Genomic DNA, 24,071 nt, shown 5'->3' on the forward strand with positions numbered 1-24,071 from the left:
ATTTTTGCTGTAATATTAGGATTTTGCCTTCCCTGGAATTACACCATGTGCTCCAGCATGACAGTACTCTTTTGTACAAAGCAAAGTCCATGGCAACACGATTTGTCAATGTTGGTGCGGAAAACCTTGGCTTTCACAGAGCCCTGACCTCAACCCCACTGAACAACTTTGGAATGTTGACTGAGTGCCTGATGACACTAACGCTCTTGTGATTGAATGGGGAAATTGATACAGCAAAATTTCCTAAATCTGGCGAGGGAAAGCCTGCATAATAAGTCTTTATATTAAAACTGCATATGAATGCTTATGGTTTTGCAAAGCTTGTTGCAAAAATCAGGTGTCCAGATAGTTTTGGCAACATAGTAAAAGCTATACCTATGCTATCAAGACCAAATCTTGCTTGAATTCAAGAAACAAAATAAATGAAATAAAGTTTAATCACATTATATCTATTTCAACATTGAAAAAATATGAACATTTCTGAGATTTTTTTATCTGTTGTTTAATGAAATGACTTTAAAAAAGGAAAACAATAGGCTACATACGTAATGCTGTTTTACAGTAAGTGAAAACAGAAACCAAACTTGTTTCATGTTAACTGTAACTCGAAACAGTAATAAATATCTTCTCATGCTTTAAAAGAAAAATACAACCGTTTGGGATGTGATGTTATGCGCTTTAAATCCTTACATACACTATCACACACATCTAGGTGTATTATAATTAGGAAAAAAATCATTATACTCTAGCAAACAAACAAGCTTTTACTGCACAGTACTTGTTGTACACACACCTGCACCTGCACAGATTTAGGCCACTTTGCTCTGTCAGTTATGAAGAAACGTGTGCATGTGTATTAGCTGAAGCAAGCTAAAAAGCATTTTTTTTGTTTTTATTTGCTGCCATTTCCAAAAGTCATTTTATGGGTCTATTTCTGGTCCATGGGTCTCTCCTCAGTCAAGCAACATAGTCGCCTGGTCTTGTGTGACTGAAAATAACTGCTCTGGAGCATTGCCAAGGTGGCCGCCAAGTGGATGGGCTTTACTAGAAGTACTTTGTTCTCAACCCACTGACCTCTAATGGCTATTTCTGTTTCCTGCCTCGGGAGTCTTATGTCCTATTCTAATGGTGAAGGAGCGGTATCGGTGATGTTCTTTCATTAAAAGCCAGGGTTGTACAGCATTGCTTTTACCACCCCACTGTAGACAATGAGCTTTGTATGATTGGTCTTTTAAAAATCAAGTCATACAGAATTGCATCCTGCGTTGTAAGCTGGAGCGTCACAGAAATCTAATACACACTCTTTCAGGTACTGGATTATTAGATTTTTTAAGCAATAATGATTCTGTAATATGCACTCTCTCTCTCTGTCTCTCTCTTTCTGTCTGTCTCCTTCCCTCTCTCTCTCTTGCTCACATACATACACATAACACACATACACTCCCCCAGGGCTTTGAGAGAGAGACTAGCTGCTGTTCCTGTAGACCTCCAGAGAGCACGGTGCTGTCCCTCCTCACCTCTCCGACAGAGGCAGACACTCCTACACCCGCCGAGGTCTTTAATCCGCCGCCCAAGTCCCATCGGCAAGGATCATTGAGCTAATTAATAACGTGGCACAGAGAGGGATGGGAGTCATTAAGAAGGCGCGGCTGCACTCTACTTCACTCCCTCCTCTTCTCTCTTTTCCTCCTACAGCCTGCACAAGGGTTTATGGGGAAGGTGGGGGGAAAGTCTGCAGACGCAGAGTTTTGCTTCAACACACAAGCCTCTAAGGCATAATTCAGTGGAAAAAAAAACACACAACTCACAACACAAACAGGAGGCGCACATGCCCAGCGATCCAACCAAGACATGTACATGTATTAATGAAACAATAGTGATTTTTTCAATTTTTCTTTAATGCATGTCCTTGTTAGCAGACCGGAAAACATCAGTATCACAATTAGGAGTACAAGTACACAAGGTCCTTGCAGGGGCATTAAAAGGTTTATTACTCTGCCACTAGCCTTGTTTTGAACACATTGACTTGACTGTCAATGTAACTGGCTAAGAGGACGCCTCAGTCATTTACAGACTTAAGACGCTTATTCATGATCAGCAAAGGTACAATTAATGAATGCTAATTATTACTGTGATGTTGCTGCAACACAGTAAAATAAACACGTGCTATTGTGTCTGCTTAGCATGACTTCAAAATATCACAAATCTCTAATTCCTGTTGCTACGCTGCGTGTTTGTATATTGTATATTGGGACCTGAAAATAGCTCTTCCTCCATTGTAAACAGAAAGTCACATGTTTGCTATGTTACAGATCAGGGATCATGTAATTGCTTAGGAAAAAAGATAAACTGGGTTCAGAAAGACACAAAGGCTACTATTTTTTGTTTAGAGCTATGTAATGTACAGTACACGCGGTATTACATGCTCACAAAAAAATACGTTTGTGTTTGAGACCATTCATATGTTTATTGCAAAAAAAATTTATTTTAAAATGCTAAATAGTCTTGTTGTTGCCAGTCAAGTTACCTTAGTAGTAATATCCAGTAGTAATGTTTGCAGATAGACCTTAAGATATAGTCATGGCATTTTTTTATAATGCATGGATTTTTCCTTAATTAGTGAGAGAGAAAAGAGAGAACAAAGGGATGAGCACACTCGTAGTGGCTGTGCACACAATGGGATTTTCTGCAGGGACAAAAATATAAATGATCTCCAACAACACATGCTCACCTTTTTCAATATCATATTAATGAGAAAGATTATGTGAAGAATTCATGGAGATGCTGGTGCAAATCCTGGACTCAAAACTCCTGAATGCTGGACAAACCCTAAAGCTCAGCTGTAGGTTGTGATTTAAAGATCAGCGGACGGCAAACAGCATTTTGGGTAATGGAGGAAACCGTTTAAGTGACAATAAAGCATCTTGTATGTGAAAGAGACAAGTCAAAATTTAATTCAATATTAAATTGTGGCTGTAACATGCATTTTTGAATATGCAAGTCGTTTTTTCTTTAAGCAGGTAAATCATCTGTGCCCATGGTCCTCCAAGACTGCAAACATTAAAAAACGCTTGACTCATTCAAGCACGAATTGCTTCTCTCACATTATTTATGCAGGAATATAGAAAAAACCAAGCCAGACATATGAGAAGACAGACAGAGAACGAAAAAAAACCCAGCCGTCTGAGAGGCAGATAGACAGACACCAAGACTGATAGCCATCAAAAGAAAAATTGAGTGAGATGAACGTATAGAGCGAGCAAGCACTTAGTGTAAAAGGCAGCTCTTGCTAATGAAAGGAAACAAGAGCAGCAATTAGTAGTGTAAACAAAGCACTGTGAGAGGACAGGCCAGATCTGCTCTCTCTCCCCTGACAGCCGGGCTACTAACAGGCAGCAGTGAAACTAATTGGAATAACCAGGAACTGAGACAGAATCGATGAGAGCACGGGCAAGCTAGCAGGCAGATTATTCACCAGTCGGCACCAGAACCCTGGGGACCGGCACATCAGCAGCGAGGCTAAGGAGTGACGTGTGGCCAAAGCAATGAGAAAGACAGCAACTTCTGTGCTCAGATGTGTCAAACAAGCTGACACAGATACTCACAAAAACACATACCCAGATCTGGAATCAATTCTGATACTTTGTTACAGATGTGGATCTAGGTTCACACACACTCAACGAAAACCTGCACAGTTCTGAATCACGGCAACTGAGTAATGGTTAGACTTCCCCAGTGTGACCCAGAGATAATAATCCTACACTTACAACATCCTCATCCGGTCATAAAGACAAGCTTTCATAAAAATGAAAGCAGCATGAGTAGCGTTCTGAATAATATTACGTTCCCTAATTGATGTATTCAGGACCAGGCTGTGGAGAAACCGGGATGTGATCCAATGCGAGGAGAAAATCGGATCGTTGTAATGGCTCAGGCATTTTCAGCCACACATGGAAATCGTTCTGTGTGGTTCTCTAAAACTGTACAAATGGTGTTCTCCTTCTGCAGCTAGTACAGGAAACAGGCAGCCTTTTTGCCCTCAACTTTCATTAATAGTGATGAGGAAATCATTAGCAAGTCTAGAGCAATTTCCATTAGCAGCTATAAGACACACACACACACACACAGACACACACACACACAAGCTTCCTCTTACTCTCTGAATGCCAGTGCATTACTACCATCTCACTCATTGACAGAGCTGCCAGTCACTGCCCAGATGGATGCCTCTCTAGGGAGGACTCCTGATCCTCAGCATTGACTTATTTTGTTTTGCTGATCTAACCACCTCTGAACCCAGAGCTGAGGTGAAAGGGAGTGATAAGTTATCGTGCACTTGGTTTATTTCACATTAAGCCTAAATCTTGCGACATGACATGACATCAGGGTGTGGAATGCACAATATTTTGCAGCCTTGACATAGTGCAGAAACACACAGACAACGCAGTATGGTAAAGCTACCAATATAATGCATGATACAATAACTAATATAAATCTAAAACAATTAATGCCTTGTTTTTATACCCTCAATATACAAACAAGGATTGTGTTAACAGTAAACTTGCAATTTGAGTGACAGCCGAGGAGATTTATCTTTTTATTGGGTTCTGTGTGAAGCAGCCTACTCTAACACTAATAGTAAAAACTATTATAGAAATAATAGTAAATATAGTAATAGTAAATAGTAGAAAACTGACTCAAGCTAGCTCTATTCAATTCCACATACTAGCACACCAAACAAGACATGAGCAGATCCTAGAATATCACTACTTTCCAAACTAGTGTTGTATCAAGAGGTTCGATTTTTCCACAACAATTCTGTATCCTACTTGGAATTCTTTAAAACATGAGTTTAATATACCTAATGTGAATAAGAAGATGCAGGATCGAGGGGAAAAATGCCTACAGTCTCTTGTTCCTTCACATAAACCTATTAAGGAAGGGAGTTTATCTGAATAATAATGTTTAACAAAAGAATATTTTTTTCATGTAACAAGTGTAAGAAAAGAGAGCTCCAGTACTTTGCAGTCAGTTTAATATTAATAATAATGGCTTTTGGTATATGTTGATACACTGCTCCTTTTGGGAACAGCCCTAATAATGGTGATTTGTTCACATTCCATTCAACTCAGAAAGTGGGAATTTCAACTCAGAAAGTGGGAAAAGTGCAACAGAACGCCATTCATTGCTAGATTTCTAACTTGTAAACATTCATTGTGCTTTTTATTATTATTTTTCAAGATAAATAACTGTTTTTAGGACAAGTGTTATGAAGTTGAGAAAATGTTTGTGTTTATATGGGCCTACTGTTGGTCTGTTATAGACACTTAATAATTATTTACAGCGTAGGTACTTGTATAGTGAGGTATATAGTGTCATGCATTGAAAAATAAATACCAAGCAATAGCAAGAAACATAGTAAAACTTGAATAAACATAGCGATTTCTATCAATGGGAAATTTGTACCTGAAGAAAGAGATAAAAATCAATAAAGGGACACAGAATTGGCTTTGTGTAGAAATTCGGGAATTGGGATGTCGCATTTCACCATTCTTTACGAATTCCACAACACTGACGGTGATGTCGCATAAATGTCAGAACATACAGAGTTACACCTTTATCGCTAAACGCTCTACTTTTTAGGATATTAAAACGCATAGTTGAGTCAGCGTTATAGATAATACAACCTGCCATGCTCGCCGAGAGAAAACACGAGCACGGGCTTGGTTAGCGAGCATAGCTGCTCGACAAACGACAATATTGCTTTGTGATTCTCTAATAATGTACAGACCTTTCAGCTGTGCGTATCCATTTAATCCGAACATGGAATAATTGTTATTCGCTCTAGTTTGCAGTCTACACAGATGGGGAGATAAAACTGGGTTTTGGCTGAGGCAAGCCGCTTTCATTTGTCATACTTTCGAGCTCTGAGCAGTGAAATGCTTTGTTTTCAGAAGACGACCAAATATCAAGTCTGACTTTTTTGTTTGGAATTCAGCTTTGTTTTGTTCTGCACTGTGGTGAGTTAATAGTTAAAAAATGAAACAAATGAACAGAGAAGCCAAACGAGACTGAGAAATGCAAAATGACTGGGACAATTAAGAGCATGGGAGTAAGTCTGAGAGACAGACAGACCCAGTGCAAGTCTGCAGTTAACAAAAAGCTTCATTTAGTAGAAGTTCCTGGCAACAGAAAGCCTGTCAAGCTGCACAGCCTCATTGGAAATGCATTTACCAACCACCTCATGCCAATGGAGGACATTTTGGGTTTTTTTTGTTTTTTTTGGAAACTGAAAGTTTATTGCTTGGATGAACTCCGAAAACAGAAAATGTGCCCCCGATGTGTTCCCTGTGCTTTCAGTCTCCCCAGTTCAGTACGCCTCAGAGTGTTTCAGGCCTTTGATCAGTAACCCTAACCAGAGTAACATTTGTATTGTACTAATGACTTCCTGTTGCTTGTCACATGCTGCTTTTTGGTTAGTTTCTGCTTCCTGGTGTGTGTGCGCCCCTCCCCCCCCATCTCCAGATTTGAGCAGTTGAGTGAAAGAGGCTGGCTTTATTTTGTCAGTCATGTTCACCCTCACTCTCGATGGTGTTAACAGTCACTAGATCACACAGCGAACAGCTAATCAGGAACAGCTCAGAGGCACTTCAAGACACCTCGCTTTGAAGGACATGGAGAATGGTAGCAGGGCGTTAAGTGCTCCTCATTATCTTAAACACACTCTTTCATTTCGCCATGCACCATTCCCACTTTCATGATGAAAAAAAAAGAAGGAAATTGTTTGTTTAAGGCCACGTCCCTGTACAGGAGGATTTTAATCACAGACAATCATTAAAAAAGCAGCTGCATGCTCAACTGAACCTTGCATCTGAATCGGAAAACATATATACTACATTTTATACATCAAACAATAACTTTTTTTTAATTGCACAAAAGTTAGAGGAGTTAATGAATCAAGTAAAGCAAATCATTTTGTTTTGTATAGCTTTCTCCAAATGAACAATTTAGGGTGAAGCTAATGTTCAAATGAAATGATTTCACTCAGCATATAAATAAAAAAATAATTACATTAATTAATTTATTAATTCATATTAGTGGACACTTTTTCAAGATATCAGTATTTTGGGCTACATTTCGGTTAATTTTTATTCAACTAAAATCGTTCAGGGCTGCCGGAGGTCCTGGGGACACTGAGTCCAGCCCGGGAACGCTGAGTCCTTTCTGGGGACACTGAGTCCAGCCTGAACACAGTGAGTCCATCCTGGGAACACTGAATGTGAGACAGGGATACAAAGAGTGTGAGACAGGGATACAACTTGAATGGAATGCCCCACCTATACCGACAAACAAACACGCACACTCACACATATTTAGAGTCACATATTTTATCTCCTGGTACGTTTTTTTAGGGTGAAAGGAAATAGCAAAACCTGGAGGAAACCCACATGTACAAAGGAGCATGTGAAAAATTTTACACACACTCACCGAAGCTCAGGATCAATCCAGGGACCCTGGGAAGGCCACTTTCTATACTACTGATAGACCCTACATTTCTATCTGCTAAATTATTAGTAAATAGCAGTTCTTTAAATATATAAAAATGTTAAATAGGTGACAAACAAGTCGAACAAATCACTTTTATCTGTACAGTTTCCTCCAAATGAATCCATTACTGCAGTTCAAATCAGATCGGATTAGATTTCTGTGATCTGTAACCGCAGCAAATACATATAGTATCATTATATTCAAATGTTTGCACTGTATTCTTACTAGTATTGATTTTTATTACCCAAAAAAACCTTTGTTTGATAATAAAAAATTTGAGACCTAAATGTCAGATAAACAAATGAATCCCCCAAATATCTCTCACACCTCAAAACAGACCTTCTTCACAGAGCAACATGAGAATTATTGGACTATTTTCTTTCAAACGGCAATGAAAATTATTCCACAACCCACAGGCCTCATTATTCACGAGTAGAAATGGGACACCTGTTTTTTTCTAACAATAGTAGTTATCGTGAAACTACCTTAAAAATAATTGTAAAAAAAAAAAAAACGAAGCAAGGATTAATTTTTTTACTTTTGGCACCTGCTGTGCCATCAATCATCCCTTGAGCTTCCTGTGATCCTGCCACCTTCCTCTGAGGCTACATCCTAAAATGCATCCTACCACCCTAAAAAGTGGCCCTGATCTGTTTGGGGACTACAAACCAATGTTTGGTTTTGGAATGTGGATGTGGTGTGTTTTGTGTACACAGCTCCACCTACTGGGTCTTGGGGACACAGCAAGTGAAAAATTCCTGACAGCTCATTATTTGGAATTGTAGAAAAGACACTTGGGTGCTGGTATAACCTCTGGAGACCCAAACTATAATTGTGTGCTTTGTAATTGCTGCACCATTTTCTGTTTATTAGCATCCGAGAACTATGGGAATTGATCGATGTATCCAAACAGAAAGAAGTTTGGAAGGGGCGATAAAAAAGTAATACCCAGCTGCCTTCATATGAGCGTCTCTACTAGGATTAATACCCAAAGTAGTTCGGAGAAAATGTGATCTCCTGATCTGCTGATATGAGGATTGTATCGTTTCATAAAGATAGGGAAGCACTATGTGACTTTGTGGACTGGAGAAAAAAAAAGAAAAAAGAACAATACTTTTTACACATATGCACAGTCTGGAGTGGAAAACAATGGCAAGGTATTAAAAAAATGGCGTAAGGGAATCTTTGCTTTCTATCAAAGGAAGAAGGGGTACATTTAATCTTAAGTGGAGTGTGTTTAATGGCCTCCTGCGTTGGCACGTTGTGTGAAGCACCTTGCCGTGTTGATTCATCTGGAGGTAGAGTGGATCATCAAAGCATGAGGCGAAGGAGATTGGAGCTGTCGAACATCAAAAGCCATCTGACAGGCCGCTCATGCTTCTGTGGGACACTGATAACCCAATCCATCATATCTGTTTGCCAAGACAGAAGAAGATAAAGGAGAGGAAAAGAAAAAAACAAAGAAACAAAGTGGGTTCTGTAAGACATAATTAATAGTGAGTTGCATTTTCTTTTTTTTTTTTTCGAAACTCCACCTGGTTTGAACGTGGTGGCCTGAGGTGCTTGGCAAGTCTGTTCAGAACCAAAACATGTGGATAACATTGCAGAAGAGCTTGCAGCGTTTTTCATCTTTCTCTCTCTCAATCTCTCACTCTTTCCTTTATTCAACCTTTTTTTCCCCTCCTAGTTTCCCAGTGTCACCGTTAAAAAAAATCATTCATCAGATTTTGATATATGAAAAACGTCCCTTGTATAAATACAACATAATATAAAACAAAGCCAGCTACAGGACTGGCAAATTGCTGTTGGATTTCCTTCCAGGATTTGCCCTGAATTATTACACCAAAGACAGTGTCAATATTTGAGCTTCAAATCTTTTCTGGAGAACTGGTTATGAAAGTATTTAATAAAAACAGTGATCTGGATCAGATATTGCCAACTGGTGCAAGAGCTTCTAGTAAAGATCAGTGATAAAAACTTGATGGTTGGTCTGATCCATGAGGAGAATAAACAAGTCTGCATCCGTGATGTCCTCTGGAATTAATCTAGCTTTAAATTGGACATAATGTATAATCTAAAAAAAGTAGATGAATTTGACGTTGGTTCTAACAGAAAGAGTCTGATCTGGCCATGTGCTTCGAATGTATCATCTTTAATTAAGCAAATAGTTCAGATCTACAATCTACAAGTGCTGACATGTGAGATCTGATATTAAAAGCTAAAGCTCTAGTCAGACTTGGTAGAGGAAATGGAAGCGCAGATCTTGATAGGGAAAAGTTAATCTGATCTAAAGTCCGATCCGAAAGAAAAGATGGATCAGTGTATGGATGCTCGCCGAAAAAAGTCAGGGACGCTCACACAGTCTTGAGCAGTTGCCATGGCAGCAGTATAACCCAGTATAACCCCCCACCACCCACCCCCAAATAACCCCCCCTCCCTCGAGTGACCTGCCGCTGAACCGGGGCTCGAGGCAGAGGTCGATGCCTCAGAGCGAAAGAGTGACAGTGAAGGATGACACCGGCACAGAATGAGAAAGAGTCAGTCGCACCACACAGATGGAAAGAAGTGAGAGAGCAGGGGTTAAAAAAAAAAATAACAAGAGACAAGAGCAAATTTAATTACAATCAATGAAAGGGTCTTCACCAAAGAAAGAGAGAGGGAAAAAGAGCAAAACAATGGACTGCAGCCTGTGTGGAATTAAAGCAAAATATAACTCTGAGTCGCATCCTACATGGCCAAATTAAAAAAGCTGTCTTGCCTGAGGCTGGTGAAGAAAAGATTACTCCCATGTGTCAATTGATGTCTGTACTTGATATTGATCATGTCACACACACACACACATGCACACACACATACCCGCACACCCACTCATGTAATGTGTATGTATGTTTTGTGTGTGTGTGTGTGTGTGTGTGTGTGTGTGTGTGTGTGTGTGTGTGTGTGAAAGTTCTTGTCTGGCCCTGTTCAAATGTGTGTTTGTCGAGCGTAGATATGGACATAGAGGTCAACCTTTGAGGTTGACCTTTCAGGCTGCACTTTCAAGGGACAAAACAGATGAGTCAGTGTCATTCATGTAGCATTACACATGATCTTCTCACCTGAGAAATCATAGGAATGTAGTCAAATGTGATCGTAGCTTCTGCCGTGCTTATAAATAACAATATTAATATTAGCAACCAAAAAAATGTGCAAGACATAAAGAAAAACAGACAATAAGACCAAAACCCAGGTTTTTTTTTTTTTACAAGATGGACTACCTACCACGTGCAAATCAGTTAGTTCTGACACATTTGGGCCTAATGGACACTCACGTGCTCAGGGACTTTAAAGCCAAAGATACTGGTCCAGCTGGCTCCCTCTACTGGTACTAATTCTGTTTACTACAGGGAAAAGATCAGTCCTCCAACCCAAAAAATCCAACAAAAAGCTCTTCTGTGCTCAGAAATTGGCATTGATAATGTAGACTTGAAAAGGATAAAGCAAACTAATGAATTAATAAATCTATTGGTTAAATAAATAAACTAACAATAATATATACATATGCAGCTTTATATTGATGCACATTTTCAAAAATATTATAGCTTTTACATTGGAACATGTACATAACTTTTATATCATCATAAACAAATAAAAAAGTGTTGTTTTCATAATTGTTATGGTTTTCTGTGAGAAAATGTGAGAGTGAGAAAGAATTATACACATATATACATATATAATAAATATATAACTATAATTATATAACTATATAATCATAACTATAATATATATATATTCTTTCTTACTTTATATTTTTAAAAATTTGCATATAAACCTGCAGTCTGGCTGGAGGAGCTGCTTAATAGAATAGTAATCAATATTAATCTTCTAACCAATCAAGTGGGCGAGAGCGCTAGGGGTGTAACCATCCAACGATTTGGATCAATAGCTCGAATGAAATGAATCGATGCAACAATCATAAATCAATTACTAAAGATCATTAGCAAAACAAAAAAAAAAGTCAAACAACTAATGTGTAAAACATAATTCATATTTTTTTAAACTGATTGCCAGATTGGGAGCAAAATCCATCACATTTTGATCATTTTGCAGCAGATTCCTTTGCATTGTGAAATATTGTATTGAATCCTTGTAAAGCAGAAGCGTATTAGATCATATATAACCGAGTCAGCTGTATTGTCAAAAATTGAATCATTGCCTTAGAAATGTAATTGTATCATATTGCTTGTATTGTATCACGTGCCATTAAATTGTATTACATTCAGTGGTATAAATAGTTGGCCTTTAGTATACTTCGAACTCTATCTAATCTATCCATCAATTCATCTATAGATTAAATAGTACTGAAATATTATAGCAGCTCAGAATTATCATCAAATTATTACTTTATAAATCAAAATTAAATCATAATCACATGGTATCATAGTGTTTGTTAACATATCATATTGCATTATTTGGTCTCGAATCACATCTTTGACATCAGATATGAAATTGCTGCCTTGACTCAAAATCTAGTTTCATATGGTAGTAAATCCTATCGTATAGGATTCAGGGATATCATTAAGAATCATTGACTTATAAAACAAAAACTTATTGTATCATATGGTATATTAATTAGTTGCGTATCTAATGGTATCATATCAGATTCAGAAGTAATATCCAAATATCAATGGTACCTTATACATCAAATTGTATTGAAATAGCTACTCTTTGAGCTTTGAGAAACACATGTACAACATTAAGTGCAACACTTTTTGCTCCGTAATGAACATTTCCAAAACACCTGACAAGACGACTTTCATGTTCCAGTCAAGATGCCATGAGCCGCAGCAGCTGCAGAAGCACGTGTTTGATTCTGCAGCACGTGCTCTAGAGCCTCTCGCAAAACACCGCCACCGTTGTCGCATTCTTTTTCATTTGCTTGTTTTCCAGATACCGTGTCCTCTGCATCACCCCGGCCTCGCCTCGTTCTTCTCCTCTAGTCTCCCTACCCCTCCCTTCATCCTTCTTCTCGCTCTCCCGCCTGCAGCAGCATCCAAGCCCCTAACCGCATCAGGAGAGATGGCAGATTGGAAATACACAAGCTGTCCATCCATCATCAGAGAGGTGGGGGGAGCGGAAGGGAGGGGTGCACGGAGGGAAGACGGGGGCACGGAAAGAGAAAAGCAAAGTGGCATAAAGAAAGGTGAAGGCAAAGACAATCTCAGGGACAGACACAAGCACAAATCTCGAGAGAGAGGCAGCAAAAGATTACACAGGATATGAAGACAAAGTAATGTAGGAAGCAGCGAAGGTAAACTGCTATATGTGAGACGTTTAAGGAGTCAGACGTGCAGGTTCATTCGGCAGCCACGTGAGCAGGGTCCTTCACCGGAGGTAGCTCTTTGCTCGTGGTTAGCAAACACAGACTCGGCACCAAACCGGATTAAGTTGTATTCATAAGCGAATAAAATAAACGGGGCCTTTATGAAGTCGTATATAGGAGAAACTGCAAAGCTGCAAAAGTTTACATTATGAGATAATTATGCTAAAACCATTAGCAGTTGTTTTTTTTTCTGGTAATGTTGTTTTCAGGAAGAAGTAACACAATTACGAAACCAAAATCATCTGCAGGGAGCTGAATTAAAAGACCAAGAAGATAAATTAGCTTTCCATAACAGCGTATTTGCACATTATATGAGGTATAATAGATTACATTCAGGTAGCCTGCATATTTTCAGCAAAAGTGCGTTTTTATGCATCCCACATTTAGCACTGTGGCATGACATGACTGGAAACATGGTCCCCATTATAACGAATTACACCGGGCTGTGTTTTTAAAATAAAATATTTTCCCTATCAGCTTAGCTCATATGGTTGGTTTTATATTCTAGCTTCAGGGTCATTTTTATGGACCAGACATGTGTCATAATGTAAGATCTAGTAAGCAAAGTCAATAGTTTTTCTTGATTCTTGATTCTGATGTTAATTCATTGTCTACCAGCAGCTGGTTGTATTTTGAATCATAGGTTTTTATTAACACACTACTTACTTCTTAATTAAGTCATGGTGATGTTGTGGCATGTATGTGCACATGAACCAATGCTAATAATAATCACTCCAAAAAAATAATCTCTGATATGAAACTCATGCAACGTTATGCATTTTCAATTCTCTGACCAGCAGTGTCACGTTTTATCCGACGCATTTATTTATTCTGTTGATCCACCTGTATTATTAGGGGCTTTGGAAATGCCCCTTCTTCTAATACTCAATTAGACACTACGATGGACAATGAAAGCATTAAGAAAAGAGCCGGATACAAGGAGAAAAATCGGCGAGCCAATGATGACAACGTCACGGCAGCGAAGTCCAGCGCCAGAGTAAACAAACCTGCCTTCAAATGTTGCCAGAACACACTAACATACTGCAGGCCTAGAATCGCAGGCTGGCACGGTGTGTGTCGAGAGGGTCACGGCTGGCGTGGAAGCACCTGTGGTAAATTGTGAGCACATACGTCGAGAGGAGTCAGGGGAGAGTGTGCTGCGGCGATGGGCCATCTGATGGATGGAGTGGAGATGGAACAGGTGTGCTACTGTCTCTGTGGCTCTCTCACCGTCTGTGTTTTGCCCTCCATCTCAGTGTCCATTATCTTGGTTCTTTGCCTCTCTCTCTCTTTCTCTTTCCCTCTCCTCTCTCTCTCTCTCTCTCTCACACACACACACACACACACACACACAGATTCTCTAGCTCAGTCATTCAAGTTATTAAGCCTGATCTCCATGTACAGAATTGTTAAGCAGACGGGTCATAATAGGAACCACGCAGTGCGCTCTGGCATGCTAGCTCTGTCACAATCAGTCTTGGGGTCACACCTTGGTTGTGCTTCCCCTGTTTGTCTTCTTCACCTCCTCTTGTGCATCTTTTAATTTCTATCCCTATCTGCTTTAATTAGGAAGAGGCATCACAGGTAACAGGAGCACACACTTCAGAATCAAGCCGCTTAAATCTTTTTGCACACACGTCAGGCTTTTCTGCATACATCTGGCACATTTTCGGCTACATCTGCATGCCATCTTCTTCATATCCCACCCACTTCATTTGTTTGTAGATGGTCCATCTTTCTTTCTCTCTCTCTCTTTCATCCTCTCTTCCTCTTCCTTTTATCTCAGATCTCCCTTTCTAATTCCCCTCCTGTGCTTCACTCTCTGCCTCGCTTTCATTCTCCCTTGTTTGCCTGCTCTTACTCGTTTGCTCTCTCTCTCTCTCTCTCTCTCTCTCTCTCGTGTTGATGAATCACCTTCCCCTCCCGTTGAACTCGACTGATAATCCAGGGGAAGCAATAAAGGCGCATCGATCAGCGTCGCCGACAGCCCCACAAGCCAAAGCACAGAGGCAACATGGAAACAACAAGCTGACGCTCTTGGCTGTGCATGAACGCGTACATGTGGGTCTTGTATGTGCTAATATGTACCGACAGCGTTCCTAGTGGTACGTGTTTCTGAAATACACGTGCGTATAAATGAATATTACAAGGATGCCAGGCTGTAAGTCTCTAAATGAAAGCTCGATTACATTTCCTGGCCTCGACCCTGTGGAATCTTCAGTATTAGCGGTTTGTGCATGTGTGTGTGTGTGTGCGCACTCACATACGTAGAATATGTGGGTTCAGCACAAGCGTAGATCATAAATCAGTCGCATTCTTTTGGCCTATAAAAGGAGGAAGAAGGCGGAAAAAAAAGGCACATGGCTGAGAGCATAGGCAGCGTCTGGTGCAAATAAAAGCTTGGAAATCACAACAAGATGTTTGAGGACACATATAGCAAAAATAATATTTAAATATTAGATCAATATTTAACTAGCAAACAGAACCCCAGCCGAGTCGGGAAGCCGGGCCAGTCAGCGATTTTCAAATAAAATTCTGGAGAGGCCTGAATCTTTTTTTTCATGCATACATAGAAAATGAAGAACAAGCTGCTTTAACCAAACTAGATGAATGTTTACTCAGTCGCCTTAAAAGTAATATAAAGATCATGCCGTATAAAAAGTTATTGAACAAAGAAGCTCACAGCACTGCTGAGGAGCCGGGACATCCAGAGATAATGTAGATAATCTCATTCTGAGCCCTTCGAGGCTCGGAATGTGAAGACAAGGGGCCTTGAATTTGATTTTCGCCATGACACGGTGTCAAAGGAGTGACCGCGGTTGGGTGGTCACATGAGACCGTTTCAGAGGGTTATGAACTGGTATGAATGCTGCTGCTCTGTAGAGAGATGAAGTCACCATCACAATACCATCATGACATATAGCTACTAAAGGAGTATTTGATTTTATTAGATATCAAACATAGGGCTACTAATATGGGATTAATATGAAAAGGAAAACAGAATGGTGAGGCCTCAAAGAAAGATGGTTGATCGTTGTTTTTCTTAAATTTCTTGCATTACAAGGAATCAGTCTATTTTGGTTGCGGTGAATTATTGCTAATGTTTTTGGACTGCCCATATTTAGATTATTACTTTCAAAAAGCTGATGATATTTTCGTTGGACTGAGTCTATCCAAACAACTAAACATTTGTGTCATTGTCAAAGCTGGGAAATCAGGACCCACAATTAGGGCTAAGATAATATCAATATAGTGTTATGACATTCCAACACACTTTTCTAAGTTTGATTTGGCTAGAGTGTATTTCATTTTTTAAACCAAATTAAGATTTATCTAACCCTAACAGTAGATATATATATAGTTCTAGAAGGTTATTTGCTTGATTGGCATCTGAGAACTGCCAAATGGTCAACTATATAAATATCTACTATATGGACTGTATTGGGACACTGGCTTATCCAGTTATATGTGTTTTTCCCCAAAACTGTTGCCATAAACTTAGAGGCACACATCTGTATAGGATGTCTTGGGATGAAGTAGAATGAAATTTACCCCAATTCAAACTCAAAGACCTAAACATATTTCAGGATCACAATGCTCCTGTGCACAAAGTCAGTTTCATGAAGTCTACATGGTTTGGAGTGGAAGATCTCCTGCTATAAAGCTCTAACCTCAACCCTATTGAACACCTCTGGGATAAATTGGAACATTGTCAGTACCCCAGATGTCCTCATGTGGAATGGGATGTTTAAAAAGCACAATTTTATGGTCAGACGTCCACCAACTTTTGTCCATATAGTGTATATGATTGACAATTTTCCTTCTAAACCCCTAAATCATTTACTGATGAGGAATATTTGCAGACGGAAAAAAAAAATCACCAAAGTGTAAACATTATTTTCAATAAAATCTCAATAAACATGCCAGTGTCAGAATAACCAGTTTGATCATTGTTGCATTTTTTTTCCACTTTGTATGTTACTTTTACTGTCACACATTATAGTTATTCCTTACTACTCTTCTCTTTATTACTATGACTTATTTATTCTTTCTTCATACTCTTTCTTCATACTCTCCCCAAAATACATTACTGTATGCACTATGCATCATGATATGAAAGGACAATAAATACAGGGTTGCAGAAAAAACTCCACTGAGAATTTTTAAGTGAGAATAAATTCATCACCCAACAATTAAAGTGCACCAACTTGGGTATTTCCCTCCCATCTTTATTTCCTTCTCTTTTGTGATGCGCAGTGGAAGTGCACATCCGGCGTGCCTCCATTCTGCTGCTAATGTACTGGCAAAGGCAGACTCCATTAGGCCCTGCATGCACCAAACACATTTATGGCCCTTTCTCATTTCCTCCTTTTCATTGGGCCATGATACATCAAGACTGCTCACAGTGGCCTGGAACTGAACTTCAGCCTTGCATGTTGAGGCCTAGGCGCCACCTAGTGACCAGTCAGAGAATGGCATATGTGTATGTGGACATTATACAGCAGATGCAGGCGATAATGAAAGGGGCTTCAAGGCACCCATCTTGGATAGTACTCTTGAATCTCAAAAACAGATTTCTCACACAAATCTTTGTAAAAAAAAAATTATTGAGTATTTCCAATATGATGGTATGTGTCACATTCCAAGTACACCCTCTTTGTCTGAGGCAAAGCAAGCTTCAATTAGGTTTGTCCTACAGCTAATTCCTGTGTGCATGTGAACCTTTGTGTGCATACATGTCTGTGTGTGTGTGATATTGTGTATGTCGGTGCATCAAAGTTATCATTCTGTATGCATGCTGGCACAGGTCAGTGTGGTTATGCATGTGCAGGCAGCAGCAGTGGAGGACGTTGACGGATCACAAGAGCTGGCGCAATTGCAGGGTGTTGCATCCCACTGTCACCGGGTTCATCTGTCACGGTGCCGGCTGTCCCTGCGAGGCAGTGCGCCCCTCTCCGCCTTCTGATGACACAAAGACCTCACACTCCACACCTAGTCTTGCATCATCGCTCTACGCTCACTGGCAAAAAAAAATGTGTGTGTGTGTTGTGAGACAAGGCATGGAGCTGTCAAAGTTCTCCTCTGACAAACACTGCCCCCTGCCGCTCCTCACTTGAACTGATATGTGAGGCAAGGCCACTGACCACCCATAATGGAGGCAGTCTGCCACAATAATGGCTGACCACATCTAGGTATTTGGTTCTTGTCTACTCACCCGGTCCATCACTTTCATCCTAGAGTTTTATATAAAGAACTTGACAGCTGGAGAAATAGACATAACCAAATGTTGCCACCAAACAACCATTCCCTCGATCAACCAGCTCTGAAGTTGGTGGTCAACAGCCTACACCAAATGGTACCTGGTGGAACATTTTACAGCAATGGGGGTTGGGAGAAGTAGACTCTTGGATTAGCCTGGATAATAATTATATGTCCTCAGGATCCTATTTGCGTTTGCACTTACATACCTGCAGCATCTACTGATTGTGTTGCAAAATCTATGTAGCCATATTATGTCTATAAAGGCATATTTTATGGTATTTTATGTTTTGAAGTATTTGATATAATGAATTTCAAGGTGTACAATCATATTTTTGCTATTTATTGTTCCCATTGGGTTTTTATTTCCTCATGAAATTTCCACCAACAGAGGAACATTAGGGCCAATCTGACTAATACTAATATACTAAACTGTTTTTGAGTTTTGATGGTTTGTTATAATGATTATATGATAGGGTTTATGCCCCCCAATCCCAATCCCTCCCCACACACACCATCAGTGCCAGACCCTTGACTGGACCGCACATGCTTTATGACGGGGCAATTCAATCGCAGCTGCTCTCCGAGTCATCTCAGGAATGAAGCTCTTAGAATCAAGTGCAATAAAGCAGACACCAGGAGAAGGAGGGGAGAAGAATAGTGTAGGTGGAGGGAGGGGGTGGCAAAAACATGTCTGGACAGCTACTTAAGAGCGAAACAAGGGCGAGGGTCAATGTTCTCCTAGACCCAAACAGTGAAGCTAACGATGGTACACAAAGACAGGAATAAACAAATGTAAGCAAAACACAGACGCTGCTTAGGGCAAACAGGCCTCAGGTCACACAGGCCTTACACTTTAAGTCTCTAACAGGAGCAAAGTGTAGATTTTCTCTCCGTTTTCTCATGTCCCTCTGCCTTATTCTGTCCTCTTTCACACGCAACCTTTTCTCCTCTCTCTCTGGCTTGGGCTTTGTTGAGTCTGGTGTGCAGGGCCCCAGGAACTCGTCCAAAAAAGAGAGAGAGACAGGCTGTTATTTACATCCTTGCCCCCCTCTAGAATGCTTTATGGCCCAGAGCAGCAAGCAGTGTGACAAAGAGAGCGCTTGTTGAAGTAAAAAGTCAGAGAGACAAGAGTAGGCAGAGAATACCAAAATCAGAAAATGAGAAAAAAGAAAGAAAGAAAACAGGAATTACAGAAAAAGAGAGGGGGCTTACTTACACACGTGCATGCACACACACACACACACACACACACACACACACACACACACACACACACAATGCCATAAATCAGCATGTGTGTATGACCCCAGAACTTCAGTACCAACTACAGTAGGACAGATGGAATGTTTAATTAAATTAAACATTATTAAAGGAACCATGGACTCATTTTAAGCATCTAGCATGTATGATATGAGCATTAGCATTAAATATACATTCACATATTTGTTCATTGTAAAACAGTACTTACATGTAAAAAGAAAAGGCTTCATGGGTCATAACGTATAGCACACATCAAATCTAACGGTTCAGAACCACATCACATTCAACATTCAAATGACTATCAGATGTTGATTTACCTGAAAGACTAAAACCTAAGTAATGGGGCATCTCTCGATCTCAATCACAAAATCCTTCCAGTGCACTGGAACATTCTCTCTATAAAAACCCCACAATGCTCCCTGACAACCAATCCTTTACAGGAAATGATGTCATATGTTCCTAAAAAGTAGACATAGAGTAGCTGGACGTATGTTGTTGTGGCTCTGATTAACATTTGTTTTTATCCTGTATTTTTGTTCGTTTGTGTTTACATTTGAGTGGCTAATCGTGTTTCGGAAATTCCACCAAGTAGCCCAGGGGGTGCTTGAAGTTGTTAGCACATTTATGCTAGCACATTTGCTAGCACATTTATGCTCAGAATTAGTCTGGAGATTCTCCTCTGGCCACGCTGATCAACAAGGTGTTTCCTTTCACAGAACTGCTACTTACTGGATGTTTTATGTGCTACTCTGTGTAAACTCGTGATGCTCTGTAAGAATATCCCATGAGACCAAATTCCAAAAACAGGCTGCCGAGTCAACCACACTTAAATAATTTCATATATTTTCCGCTCATTCTGATGATTAGCACTTGACCTGATTCTGCCTGATTTGATGAATTGCACTGATTGGATAATTGCAGAATAAATATAAGAAGTTCCTAATAACATTAGGGTTTATAGGACGATTGCAGAATATTCTTGGGAATTCAACTTAATGAATGAAATAAACATTGGGTTACTCTCCATAAATCTTTTTTTTTTCAAGTCAAAGAGGAGTATAAGGATTTACTCGCCTCTTCAGCTTGCCGTTCAACAAGCTCCAAGAATCAATCCCAGTGCAGGAAGTCGTAACGTAACGTATCGTATTGAATCATATCCGAGCACACGCCAAAAGGCCCTCTCCCAATTCGACTTCCTGAGCACTCGGGGAGAAAAGAATAGAGGGAGGCTCGTAAACGCCCACAGGTATAAAATCAACACTGTTCACAGCGCCGGTCCCCTCCGGACCAAGCAAAGTGCTCCAGCAGGGTTTACTGTTTCAATGACCCATTTACAATGTGTTCGGACATCCTACTCGCCGTCTCATATCCATTCATCACCCGAGCTGCTCTATTCAAATGGCGCTCGGCAGGTGCTGCTTGGCCGAGGCCGAGGAAACATTCGCTACATTCTTGAGCATCAGTTCTTTTTTTTTATTATTATATTTTATCATCAAGTATTCATGGAACATTCCTCATAATCCTGCAGGCTGCACCGGATCAGCTTGCAGCACCACAAGGCTGACTTACAACGTGTTATGATTTCGCCCAGCATGCTATAAAGCAGCAATAACATTTTAATGTGACAATAATGTGTATATTTAATACAGTAGTAAGAACACTTTGCGAGGCATATATTTCAGGCAAATGACCATATTAAAGTAACGCAATGATGGTGACAATGTGAGCGGGTCAACTGCATGGGCCTTGTCGATGCTGGTGGCCTTGTGGGCCCCAACAGCCAATCGTAAACTTTCGTTTGAGAATAACATTCAGCCAAACACAGCCAATTCCATGTGTATATACACACACACACCAGCATGTTCTGATTTACACCACCTCACTCCAACACCTAAACACCCGACAGGGCTCTCATAAATAAGACCAGCTTGCGTCTCCGGCGTAATTTACACCTGTGCTATCTCTTAAACTAACATGTAACAGGTCTCGCACTATATTTCATCACCAGGGCCTGAGCCCGAGCCCTGGAAAGATGAACGAGTGGGACGGCTGTTGAGCATGCATGTCAAGGCTGAGAAAGAGGGGACATGGATGGACTTCAAAAGCTTGAAAGCGGGCAAGTTTCAGAAGGGGGAAAAGTCTCCATAAAGATCCACAGAAGGCTTATCTTACGTTGGTGTGGCAGAGCCCTCGGGCCTGAGCCATGGCCACAGCCCGCATCAGTGAAACATCAAGGCTTCGTGTCTCCTACCATAAATCCTCCAGGGCTCATTGCTTTTTCTCTCTCATTCTCAAAAACACATTTTTGTCCCATAACTGTGATTTATTCGGGGCCATCGAAAGTACCAGCTAATCCAATCCTGAGAACAAGGATACTCGCTCCGGTCGAGAAGGTGAAGTGCCAAAATAGCTCCAAGCTCTAGATTTAAGGAGTGTCTGGGTATGAGCTTAAGTGTGACTTTAAACAAAAGTATTCAGACCTTGATAAACAGCAAAAAAAACAAAATGGCACCTATGATAGTGCAAAAAAATGTGCAGAAAAATACATCAAATTCATCAAGCAGGTGACATGATGAATCTATGGTGTATGGGCTAATAAATTGAGAGCAAACTCCCTCTCGTGGTCAAACGTAGGATGACAGATTATTGACAGAATGCAGCATATAATAAAAAGCAGCATTTCATATTCAACAGATGCACAAGGTTTTGGGATTTCGGGATCTTGCTTCTGAATATTTGAATGCAATATAAAAGTGAAATGCACTCACAACCTTAAACACTGCACTATATAAACTCGCTCATATATCAATTGCACATCATTCCCAGTATTATTGCAACGACAGGGTTTTCTTCTCAATCTATAAAACATGTGTTACTTTAATGCTAGACAATGTTGTCTCAGTCTAAGTTTATCAGATCCTGATAGATCACCACGCTACAGACATTTAATTTAGGATGGATCCTTGTTAAGGCTGGAGATTTCCTAAACAGGGCATAACAAGTCTGTGTGTTTAAACTGGAGCTCCACTTCTTTGGCAATATCCTGCCAAAATGATCTAAAGCCTACACATGCAAACACACACACACACACAAATATATATATAAAGTGTGCATACATCACCTGGTATGGGGATACTACTACTACTACTATCTCTACTACTCCAACTAATAATAGTAATAATAATAATAAAGAATGGCAGTTAACGACAGCCGCTCAAATAGACATATTAAATTTGTTTCCTTATTGCCAACATGTCATTTATATTAATATATAAATAATTGTACTGCATCATAACCACTTCAGCCACTCTATGTGGTTTTCGGGTGTGATCAGAGGGAAGATTCGCTCCTATAAATGACACAGATCTCAGCAGGCTTTACAATTAGATATTATAACAATAATAATAATAATAATAATAATAATAATAATAATAATAATAATAATAATAAAGATGATAATAAGCAACATTTCCAAAAAAAAACAATTTTCAGAAGTTGATTTATTTGGTGTTAAAAAGGAGATTCCAAGGAGAAGCTAAGACATGCGTAACTGACTAACAAACCCCTGAGGAATGTACGAACCCAGCGATTTCTTTTTGTTGATTTTTTCCAGACCACATGCTTTACTGACTACATTAACAGTAGCAATCAAGAAAAAGGTCTCAGATAAGCACCGGGGTTTAGGAACTCACTACTTATGGTGGAAACCCAGTGGACTGAAAGGCATGCTGTAATATGAAACGAAAAATCAGCCGTGTCGGATGTACAGCGTTATGGTCCAAAATTCACTGAGATTTTAGAAATGATTTAAAAAATCTGATTTTGAAGGCCACACTTATAAATCATTATTATAGAAGTTTTGACAAATGCTTCTAGGTTCTAAGCTAATGTAAAGGGTTTTAGAAATCTTGAACATATGTGAAAAAATGTAAAATCAAACTTACCATTAGTCCTTAAAACCTGCTGCATTACCAGTAAACAAAGTAACAAACAAAGAAAAACAAATGGGGAAGTTTAGAGCAGCTCTACTGAGACTGGACCATAAGGCCATTTGCTTGGTTCAAGATCCTCTTCAGCACACAAGAAAACACTAGGCCACGTCTGTGGGGTCTCAATTCTAAGAAGAGCCAGACGGTCGACTGTTTTTATCCGAAATCTCTCACGCGTCTAAATAACGGCAGGATTACACCCAGAGCCATTTGGGCCCGATCCACAAAAAACAGCTTTATACTGTATATGGACTTTTAGTAATACAAGCCTAGAGCTTTGCATTGCCAAATGGCCGTGTTATCATTGTGTAAGCCAGAGCAGAACGAAAACGCTTCCCAAGATTAAACTCGGAGTCAGGAGGACTGACTGAGCTCTCTTTTTTTCAGATTTTTCATCTTCATCATCTAAACTGCCAGAGATCCAGGACTGTTTTGTTGAGGATATTTTTTACAGACCAAATCCAATGTTTTTATGATCTAGTAACTGATATGTGTTTTGCAAATTACATGTTTAGACCTAAAGATTGAGATATTTCTTCTGCCATCAAACATAGAGATGAGAGAGAACAGTTGTGCTACTTATCACTATCACTAGTTTAGCTGTGTAGAGATAATACAGAATCATTGTTACTGAAAAAATTATAATAGTG

General features: G+C 39.7%; 1 long non-coding RNA gene across 1 annotated transcript; it reads right to left on the reverse strand.

The window, feature by feature from the left end:
• Positions 1–6,787: 6,787 nt before the first annotated feature.
• LOC124399107 lies at positions 6,788–23,722 on the reverse strand. The gene is made up of 3 exons (XR_006928168.1): positions 23,377–23,722; positions 8,823–8,960; positions 6,788–7,273 (listed from the first exon to the last, which is right to left on the reverse strand). It is a non-coding gene; the product is annotated as an uncharacterized LOC124399107 (long non-coding RNA).
• Positions 23,723–24,071: the final 349 nt, after the last annotated feature.

Source organism: Silurus meridionalis, chromosome 16, assembly GCF_014805685.1.
Source record: "Silurus meridionalis isolate SWU-2019-XX chromosome 16, ASM1480568v1, whole genome shotgun sequence".
NCBI classification, from domain to species: Eukaryota; Metazoa; Chordata; class Actinopteri; order Siluriformes; family Siluridae; genus Silurus; species Silurus meridionalis.